Here is a 9451-nt window from a genome sequence, read left to right as displayed (position 1 = left end):
TTTGAACACATCTACCTGGGGAGCTTAGCATATTAAGAATAATTATCTGGCCAGGCATGATGGCTCATGCCTGTATTCCCAGCACTTTGGGAGGCTGAGGTGGGTGGATCATGAGGTCAAGAGTTTGGGACCAGCCTGGCCAACATAGTGAAACCCCGTCTCTACTAAAAATACAAAAATTAGCTGGGCTTGCTGGCACGTGCATGTAATCCCAACTACTCGGGAGGCTGAGGCAGGAGAATCGCTTGAACCTGGGAGACGGAGGTTGCAGTGAGCCAAGATGGTGCCACTGCAGTCTGGCCTGGTGACAGGGCAGGACTCTGTCTCAAAAAAAAAAAAAAAAAAAAAAAAGAATAAGTATCTAAGCAAAACACCTTACCCACTTTACCACAATCCTTACCATGACTTGACGCACAAGCTTAATGGTTTCACTCCAAGGCCTATTTTGGTTAAATTTTGCATGGAGCCGTTCCAAAAGAGAACTCATCTTACTCAGCTTTTCCGAGTCTACGATTTAAATCAGAAAACATCATATTAGTAACTGTTCTGTCAAGACCATCCAGTTTTTCTTGCAAAATAAATTCCCACATTTCATCTCAGTAAGAATTCAGTTAAAACGTTTTCCAAATCATTTTACTGCAAAACATCCACAGAAGACTTTTTTTTTTTGGAGACAGAGTCTCACTCTGTCCAGGCTGGAGAAGTGCAGTGGCGCAATCTCGGCTCACTACAACCTCTGCCTCCCGGGCCCAGGCAATTCTCCTGCCTCAGCCTCCCAAGTAGCTGGGACTACAGGAGCACACCAACATGCCCAGTGTAGAGACAGGGTTTCATCAGGTTGCCCAGGCTTATCTTAAACTCATGACCTCAGGTGATCCATCTGTCTCAGCCTCCCAAAGTGCTTGGATTACAGGTGTGAGCCACCATGCCCAGCCAAAAGACATTTTTAATGGCAAGATGACACACAAATTATGGGTCTGATGTAAGGAACACCATACAGCTGGACTGTTTTCTTTACTGTTCTTTTTTTTTGGGGGGGAGGGGGGACAAAGTTTTGCTCTTGTTGCCCAGGCTGGAGTGCAATGGCACGATATCAGCTCTTGGGTTCAAGCGATTCTCCTACCTCTGCCTCCCGAGTAGCTGGGATTATAGGTATATGCCACCCAGCCCAACTAATTTTGTATTTTTAATAGAGACAGGGTTTCTCCATGTTGGTCAGAATCTCAAACTCCTGACCTCAGGTGATCCACCCACCTCAGCCTCCCAAAGTGCAGGGATTACAGGCGTGAGCCACTGTGCCCAGCCAGCTAGACTGTTTTCTCTCCAGACTTTTTTTTTTTTTTTTTTTGAGATGGAGTTTCACTCGTGCTGCCCAGGCTGGAGTGCAATGGTGTGATCTCGGCTTACTGAAACCTCCACCTCCCAGATTCAAGTATATCTCCTGCCTCAGCCTCCTGAGTAGCTGGAATTGCAGGCATGCGCTACCACACCCAGCTAATTTTGTACTTTTAGTAGAAATGGGGTTTCTCCATGTCAGTCAGGCTGGTCTCAAGCTCCGAGCCTCAGGTGATCTGCCCACCTCCGCCTCCCAAAGTGCTGGGATTACAGGAGTGAGCCACCGTGCCCAGCCACTTTTCTTTTTTTTTTTTCTTTTAAGACAGTCTCGCTCTGTTGTCCAGGCTGGAATGAGTGGCATGATCTTGGCTCATTACACTGTCTGCCTCCCAAACTTGTGATCCTCCAGAGCAGCAGGGACTACAGAACTGAACCACCGTGGGGTACAGTGGCTCATGCCTGTAATCCCATCACTTTGGGTGGCCAAGGCAGGTGGATCACAAGGTCAACAGATCGAGACCATCCTGACCAACATGGTGAAACCCAATCTCTACTAAAAATACAAAAATTGGCTGGGCAGAGTTTGCAGTGAGCCGAGATCATATCACTGCACTCTAGCCTAGCAACAGAGTGAGACTCCATCTCAAAAAATAATAATAATAATAATACAAAAATTAGCTAGGCATGGTGGCACGTGCCTGTAGTCCCAGCTAGCTATACAGTGAGCCTGGTGACAGAGCGAGACTCCGTCTCAAAAAAAAAATAGTTTCCCTGTTTTGCCCAGGTTGGTCTTAAACTCCTGGGCTCAAGTAATCTTCCTACATTGGCCTTCCAATGTGCTGGGATTAGAATCAAGGGCCACCATGCTCAGCCTCTATCCAAATGTTTAATGGAAACCAAAAAAAAAAAAAAAATCCCTAATCATGTTTCATTATCAAGCCTACAATTTAGTGACAAAGTCATTTCAAGATATGCATGAAATCTGCTGCACAATATGGGTAGCGCAAACATTAGAACATGGCCTTACCATGGTTAGCTGGTTTTCAATGCGGTAATACTGACTTCCTTAATTTTGTATCACAATTTTAAGAGATCAATTTAAAAGTATGATCAAGAAAAGACGTCTGGCCAGGCACGGTGGCTCATGCCTGTATTCCCAGCACTTTAAGAGGGAAAGGCAGGTGCATCACTTGAGGCTAGGAGTTTCAAACCAGCCTACACAACATGGTGAAACCCCATCTCTACAAGAATCACAAAAAATAAGCAGTTCTCCTGCCTCAGCTTCCTGAGTAGCTGGGATTACAGGCACGCGCCACCATGCCCGGCTAATTTTTGTATTTTTAGTAGACACACCATGTTGATCAGGCTGGTCTCAAACTCCTGATCTTGTGATCTGCCCACCTTGGCCTCCCAAAGTGCTAGGTTTATAGGCATAAGCCACCTTGTATTTTAGTAGAGACAGGGTTTTATCATATTGGCCAAGCTGGTTTCGCACTCCTGACCTCAGGTGATCCACCCACCTCCACCTCCCAAGGTGCTGGGATTACAGGTGTGAGCCACTGCTCAGGCAGATGTTGCAGTGAGCCAAGATTGCACCACTCCACTCCAGCCTGGGTGACAGAAAAAAAAAAAGCTGGCGTGTGGGCATGCACCTGTAGTCCCAGCTACTCAGGAGATTGAGGTGGGAGGATGACCTGAGCCCGGGAGGTCGAGGCTTCAGTGAGTTATGATTGAGCCACTGCACTCCAGCGGGAATGACACAGCAAGAACCTGTCTCAAAAAAAAAAAAAAAAAAAAAAAAAAAGAAAAGAAAAGAAAAAGAAAACAGGTTCTAATCACCATTCATATTTTTCCTACTTAAATTCAAACTAAAATTTTATGAACAAGGAAGAAACAGGTCAATAACCAAAGTATGCATTTCCAAGAAAGACAGAAAAGACTGGCTTCTGAACTAAGCATGTGATTGAACCTACTAAGCTCCAGCGTGAGCAAGGACCAGTGCTACAGACCGCTGGAAATGAAAAACACAATATGCCTAAGATGACATCCGTGAGATGTGAGTAAGTTAATGTGGAAATAACCATCACACAACACAAACTGAGAAATGCTCTTAAAAGCAGACATACTACTATTGAAAAGTTCAAAGGAAGATAGGTTCAATATTAGTTGTGAGGAGATTACAGCAAAAGTGACAGGTGATGTTGGTACTGAAAGTTGATGAGGCCAGCACGGTGGCTCGCACCTGAAATCTCAGCAATTTGGGAGGCCATGGTGAGTGAATCGCTTGAGCTCAGTAGTTAGAGACTAGCCTGGACAACATGGTGAAATTCCATCTCTACCAAAAATATAAGAAACTAGCTGGGCATACTGGCTCACTTCGCAGCAATGCCCAGGTAATTTCTTGGTCCCAGCCACTCAGGAGGCTGAGCCCAGGAAGGATCGCTTGAGCCCAGGTGGCAAAGCAGGGGTTGCAGTGAACCTCTGCACGTTCTACATTCCACATCACGTCACTACACTCCAGCCTGGGTGATAGACGGAGACCCTGTCTCAAAAAAAAAAAAAATAAGAAAAAGAAAGCTGACAAGGCAAGGCACAATGGCTCGCACCTATAATCCCAGCACTTTGGGAGGCCAAGGCAGGGGGATCATTTGAGGTCAGGAATTCCAGACCAGCTTGGCCAACATGGTGAGACACCGTCTCTACTAAAAATACAAAAATATTAGCCAGGCATGGTGGTGGGTGCCTGTCATCCCAGCTACTCGGGAGGCTGAGGCAGGAGAATCGCTTGAACCCACGAAGTGTGGAGATTGCAGTAAGTGGAGGAGATAGCGGCACTGTACCCCAGCATGAGTGACAAAAAAAAAAAAAAGACTCCAAAAAAAAAAAAAGGTGAATAGAAGATCAGTCAACCAGAGTCAAGGCAGTGAAGATGAGATCTTCTAAATCAAGATTCAAAATCCTGATGGGGGGCAGTGGCTCCGCCTGTAATCCCAGCACTTTGGGAGGCCAAGGCTGGCGGATCACAAGGTCAGGAGTTCAAGACCAGCCTGGCCAAAATAGTGAAATACCATCTCTACTAAAAATACAAAAAAATTAGCCAGGCGTGGTGGCACATGACTGTAATCCCAGCTACTCGGGAGGTTGAGGCAGGGGAACTGCTTGAACCGAGGAGTAAGAGGTTTCAGTGAGTCAAGACTGCGCCACTGCACACCAACCTAGGCAATAGAGCGAGACAACATCTCAAAAAAAAAAAAAAGATTCAAAATCCTTCCTACAATGCCCTCGTCTTCTGGAAAACTACTTTAGGGACTGTTTTAGCCAATTTATAGTTCTGGATACATTTCTGCCAATTTCAATTTTTATTTTAAGACATTCATTCAAACATTTTTTTTTTTTTAATGAGATAGTGTTTCTTGTCCAGGTTGGAGTGCAATGTTGTGATCTTGGCTCAAGGCAACCTCCACCTCTCAGGTTCAAGTGAATCTCCTGCCTCAGCCTCTGGAGTAGCTGGGATTACAGGCGTGCACTTCACCACACCCAGCTAATTTTGTATTTTTAGTAAACATGAGATTTCACCATGTTGGTCAGGCTGGTCTCCAACTCCTGAACTCAGGTGATCCACCCACCTCAGCCTCCCAGTTTTCGGATTACAGGTGTAAGCCACCATGCCTGGCCTAAAACACTATTAAAAGTGCAGGGGAGGGCTGGGTGCTGTGGCTCACACGTGTAATCACAGCACTTTGGGAGGCTAAGGTGGGTGGATCACCTTAGGTCAGGAGTTCTAGACCAGCCTGGCCAACATGGTGAAACCCCATCTCTACTAACAATATAAAAATTAGTCGGGCATGGTGGTGGGTGCCTGTAAACCCAGCTACCCAGGAGGCTGAGGCAGGAGAATCGCTTGAATCCAGAGGTGGAGGTTGCAGTGAGCCAAGATCACACCACTGCACTCCAGCCGGGGTAACAGAGTAAGACTCCATCTCAACAAAAAAAAAAAAAAGTACTGGGGAAGCCAGACACTGTGGCTCACACCTGTAATCCTAGCTAGCACTTTGGGAGGCCAATGTGGGAGAATACTTGAGCTGGGGAGTTCAACTATAGCTGGGGCAACATAACAAGATCTCACCACTTTAAAAGAAAAAAAAAATAGCCAGGCTCTGCTCAGTGGCTCATGCCTGTAATCCTAGCACTTTGGAAGCCCCTTCTCTACTAAAAATATAAAATTATTGGGGGTGGTGGTGCATCCCTCTAATCCCAGCTACTTGGGAGGCTAAGAAGAATCACTTGAAGCCGGGAGGCAGAGGTTGCAGGAAGCTGAGATCACACCATTGCACTCCAGACCTCCAGACTGGGCAACAAGACTGAAACTCTGTCTCAAAAAAAAAAAAAAAAAAAGACAGTCTTACTCTGTAGCTAAGGCTTGAGTGCACTACTGGCACAATCACGGCCGATTGCAGCCTCGATCTCCCAAGCTCAAGGATCAAGTGATCCTCCCAGCCCAGCCTTCAGAATAGCTGGCACTATAGCTAATTTTCCTTTTTTTTTTTTTTTTTTGAGACAGGGTCTCACTCTGTTACCCAGGTTGGAGTGCGGTAACACAATCCTGGCTCACTAGAGCCTTGACCTACAGGATTCAGGTAATCTGCCTACCTCAGCCTCCCAAGTAGCTAAACTACTGGCTTCTGTCACCATGCCCAGCTAATTTTTCTATCTGTTGTAGAAACAGGCTTTTGCCACGTTGTCCAGGCTGGTCTCCAACTCATGGGCCCAAGTGACCCTCCCACTTCGGCCTCCCAAAATGCTGGGATTACAGGCTTGAACCACTGCCTGGCCCTAATTTTTTATTTACTTATTTTATTTTTTTGAAGTGAAGTTTCACTTTCATTGCCGAGACTGAAGCGCAGTGGCAAAATCTTGACTCACTGCAACCTCCACCTCCCGGGTTTGAGTGATTTTCCTGCCTCAGCTTCCCAAGTAGCTGAGATTACAGGTATGCCACCATGACCAGTTAATATTGTATTTTTAGTAGAGACGGCGTTTCACCATGTTGGCCAGGCTGGTCTTGGAACTCCTGACCTCAGGTGATCCGCCCGCCTTGGCCTCCTAAAGTGCTAGGATTACAGGCCCTCACACCCGGCCAATTTTTTTGTTTTTGTAGAGAGAGGGTCTCACTATGTTGCGCAGGCTGGTTTCTAACTTCTGGGCTCAAGCGATCCTCCAGCCTCAGCCTCCTAAAGCACTGGGATTACAGATGTGAGTCACTGCACCCGGCCCCACCTTTTGACCTCTCCTCCTAAAACACACTTCTTGTCCTTGAGAAACCTGCTGATAGGTATCTTTACTTTAATGCTCAAACATTTTTTGAGCGACTATTACATCAACGCTCATTTTTTGAGCAACTATTACGTGCCAGAAACTATACAAAAATTAATCAGGCAAGGTCCCTAATCTGCAAAGCTCAGAGTAAACTGGAGAAGATAAACAAACAATAATACAGCTCACTGTATCAACAGAACTATGCCCAAAATGCTAAGGAAGCATCTAAACTCGAGTGTGGAACTTTACAGAATCTTAGTAAAGTTCCACAGAAGTTTGTTTTTTTGCAGTTCTTAGTTTGGTCAATAAAAGAATGGGAAAAAAAAAAAAAAAAACAATGAAACTCAGCGCAGTTTAAAAACACACAATAGCACCGGATCTGAACACTTGACATTGTAGGGAACTGCTGGCTGCTAATAAATATAAGGACCTAATCATTTCATTTATGCCAAAATATCCTCCAGTACGTTTACACACAGCCCTATATTAATTCAGACGTCTCTTCTGGAACGAGATGTAAGCCGGTCAATTTGTATTCACTGGCCGGGTCTCCCACCACTTTAAGCCAAAAGTGCCCTGAGGCCCAATCGACTGTCCCTAGTCGATCAGGAAATCTTCACAGAAGTTGAGAGTCCCCATCACCCCAAAGTCGGAGCTCTATATTCACCACGGAAGGTATAGTGAGAATCTAAAACTCATAAGCATTTCCTCTCCTGGACTCTGTGCCCGTAAAGTGGCCCCTATCGGACATCGGCAGGAACCTCCTCTCACAAACTGGCTCCCCAAATTGTGTCCCGCCCCCTCCTTTCCCCCTCAGTCACTTACCCTCGGTTTCCCCCTGAGCTTTCATCCTGAAGGCGGGGAGAGCCTGGATCTGCCACAAAAGGATAAGCCCTTCCCCACCAGTAACGAGGAAAACAAGTTGGCCCGGGTTCCCAAGACGCAGGACACCAGCAGTCCCTACTCTTCCCGGGAAAGATCAGTCTGAAGTCCCCGGCGGCAAGAAGAGAAGGGTGCTCGAGGCCGCCGCCATCTTCCCCAACGGAACTTCCCAAAATTCGCGAGATAAACCGTGGTCCTGCCAGAGAGAGGAAGAGGACAGGACATCAAAATCTCGCGAATATTGGTCAATGCGTGGGCCTCGCGAGATTTCTTTCAAGCTAGTCTTCTCTTTGCTCTGGGCTGCCTCAGGCCTGACGCTGCTGGTTGTTGAAACTGCGGACGGGTAGCTTACAACTTCCCTGCGGAAACTAGCTTTTTTTTTTATTTTAATTTTAGCAATTAAACAACTCGCAAATTAAAATCTCCAGATCTCTCTACTGAAAGACTATCTTTTCAAAGGCTGTCGGTATCAGGACTGTATGTCTTCCGTGAGATACGCGATGCAATAATTATGTCCTAAGAAAGATAGTGGTGCATTGTAACATGGCATTCAAAGCCTAGCACAATTAGTTCCCCTTTTCTTTCTTTCTTTCTTTTCTTTCTTTCTCTTTCTTTCTTTTTTCTTTTTTTCTTTTACTTTCTTTCCTTTCTTACTTTCTTTTTCTTTTTTTTGAGACGGAATCTCGCTCTGTTGCTAGGATGGAGTCCAGTGGCGCGATCTCGGCTCCCTGCAATCTCCCTCTGCCTCCTGTGTTCAAGCAATTATCCTCCCTCAGTCTCCGGAGTAGCTAGGATTATAGGCGTGCGACACCACACCAAGCTAATTTTTGTATTTTTAGTGGAGACGGAGTTTTACTATACTGGCCTCTATCTCCTGACCTCGTGATCCGCCCGCCTCGGCCTCCCAAAGTGCCGGCCTCTTTTCTCATTTTTTAGTTTCAGAAGTCTTTCTTTCTTTCTTTTTTGGGGTGGAGTGTCGCTCTGTCACCCAGGCTGGAGTACAGTGGCACAACCTCGGCTCACTGCAACCTCCGCCTTCTGGGTTCAAGCGATTGTCCTGCCTCAACCTCTGCCTCCTGGGTTCAAGCGATTGTCCTGCCTCAACCTCCACCTCCTGGGTTCAAGCGATTGTCCTGCCTCAACCACCAGAGTAGCTGGGATTACGGGCACCCACCACTATTCCCGGCTAATTTTTGTATTTTTAGTAGAGACGGGATTTTGTCATGTTAGCCAAGCTGGTTTCGAACTCCTGACCTCAGGTGATCCGCCCACCTCAACCTCCCAAAGTGCTGGGATTACAGGCGTGAGCCACCGCACCCGGCCTCAAAACTATTTTGAGCATTTACAATATTTTTGAAGCTCTGAGAAGTTTTGGATTAAGATAGGCTTATTTGCAGCAGTCATCTAATGATATTAGTTATATTTCTTATTTATAATTGATCGTGTTCCTTTTTTGCAGTCCTAGTGAACACAAGCCGCTTAGCTCGTTCTATACACTACAAATCACAAAGAATGAAACAAAAAGAAATGAAATACCATTGATTTGATAAGAAAAGTAAAAAATTTAAAAAAAAAACGAAGAATATGGAGTCATATCTTTGCTGTCAGTAAATTCTCAAAAGAAATTCTACAATAGGCTGGGCGTGGTGGCTCATGCCTGTAATCACAGCACTTTGGGAGGCCAAGGCAGGCGGATCATTTGAGTCAAGAGTTCAAGTCCAACCTGGCCAATACTTCGAAACCCTGTCTCTACTAAAAATACAAAAAATTAGCCAGCTGTCGTGGTGGGTGCCTGTAATCCCGGCTATTTGGGAGGCTGAGGCATGAGAATTGCTTGAACACACGAAGAGAAAGTTTCAGTGAGCCGAAATCAGGCCACCACACTCCAGCCTGGGTGACAGAGTGAGACTCTGTCTCA

The 9451-nt window shown here is 46.0% G+C and overlaps 1 long non-coding RNA gene across 1 annotated transcript; it reads right to left on the bottom strand.

Annotated features, from left to right (window-relative positions):
• Positions 1–327: 327 nt before the first annotated feature.
• LOC116547166 lies at positions 328–7742 on the bottom strand. The gene is made up of 2 exons (XR_004266962.1): positions 7477–7742; positions 328–507 (listed from the first exon to the last, which is right to left on the bottom strand). It is a non-coding gene; the product is annotated as an uncharacterized LOC116547166 (long non-coding RNA).
• Positions 7743–9451: the final 1709 nt, after the last annotated feature.

This window comes from Sapajus apella, unplaced genomic scaffold, assembly GCF_009761245.1.
Source record: "Sapajus apella isolate SASKATOON/1434 unplaced genomic scaffold, GSC_monkey_1.0 scaffold2250, whole genome shotgun sequence".
NCBI classification, from domain to species: Eukaryota; Metazoa; Chordata; class Mammalia; order Primates; family Cebidae; genus Sapajus; species Sapajus apella.
This window is presented reverse-complemented; position numbering and strand designations above follow the sequence as displayed.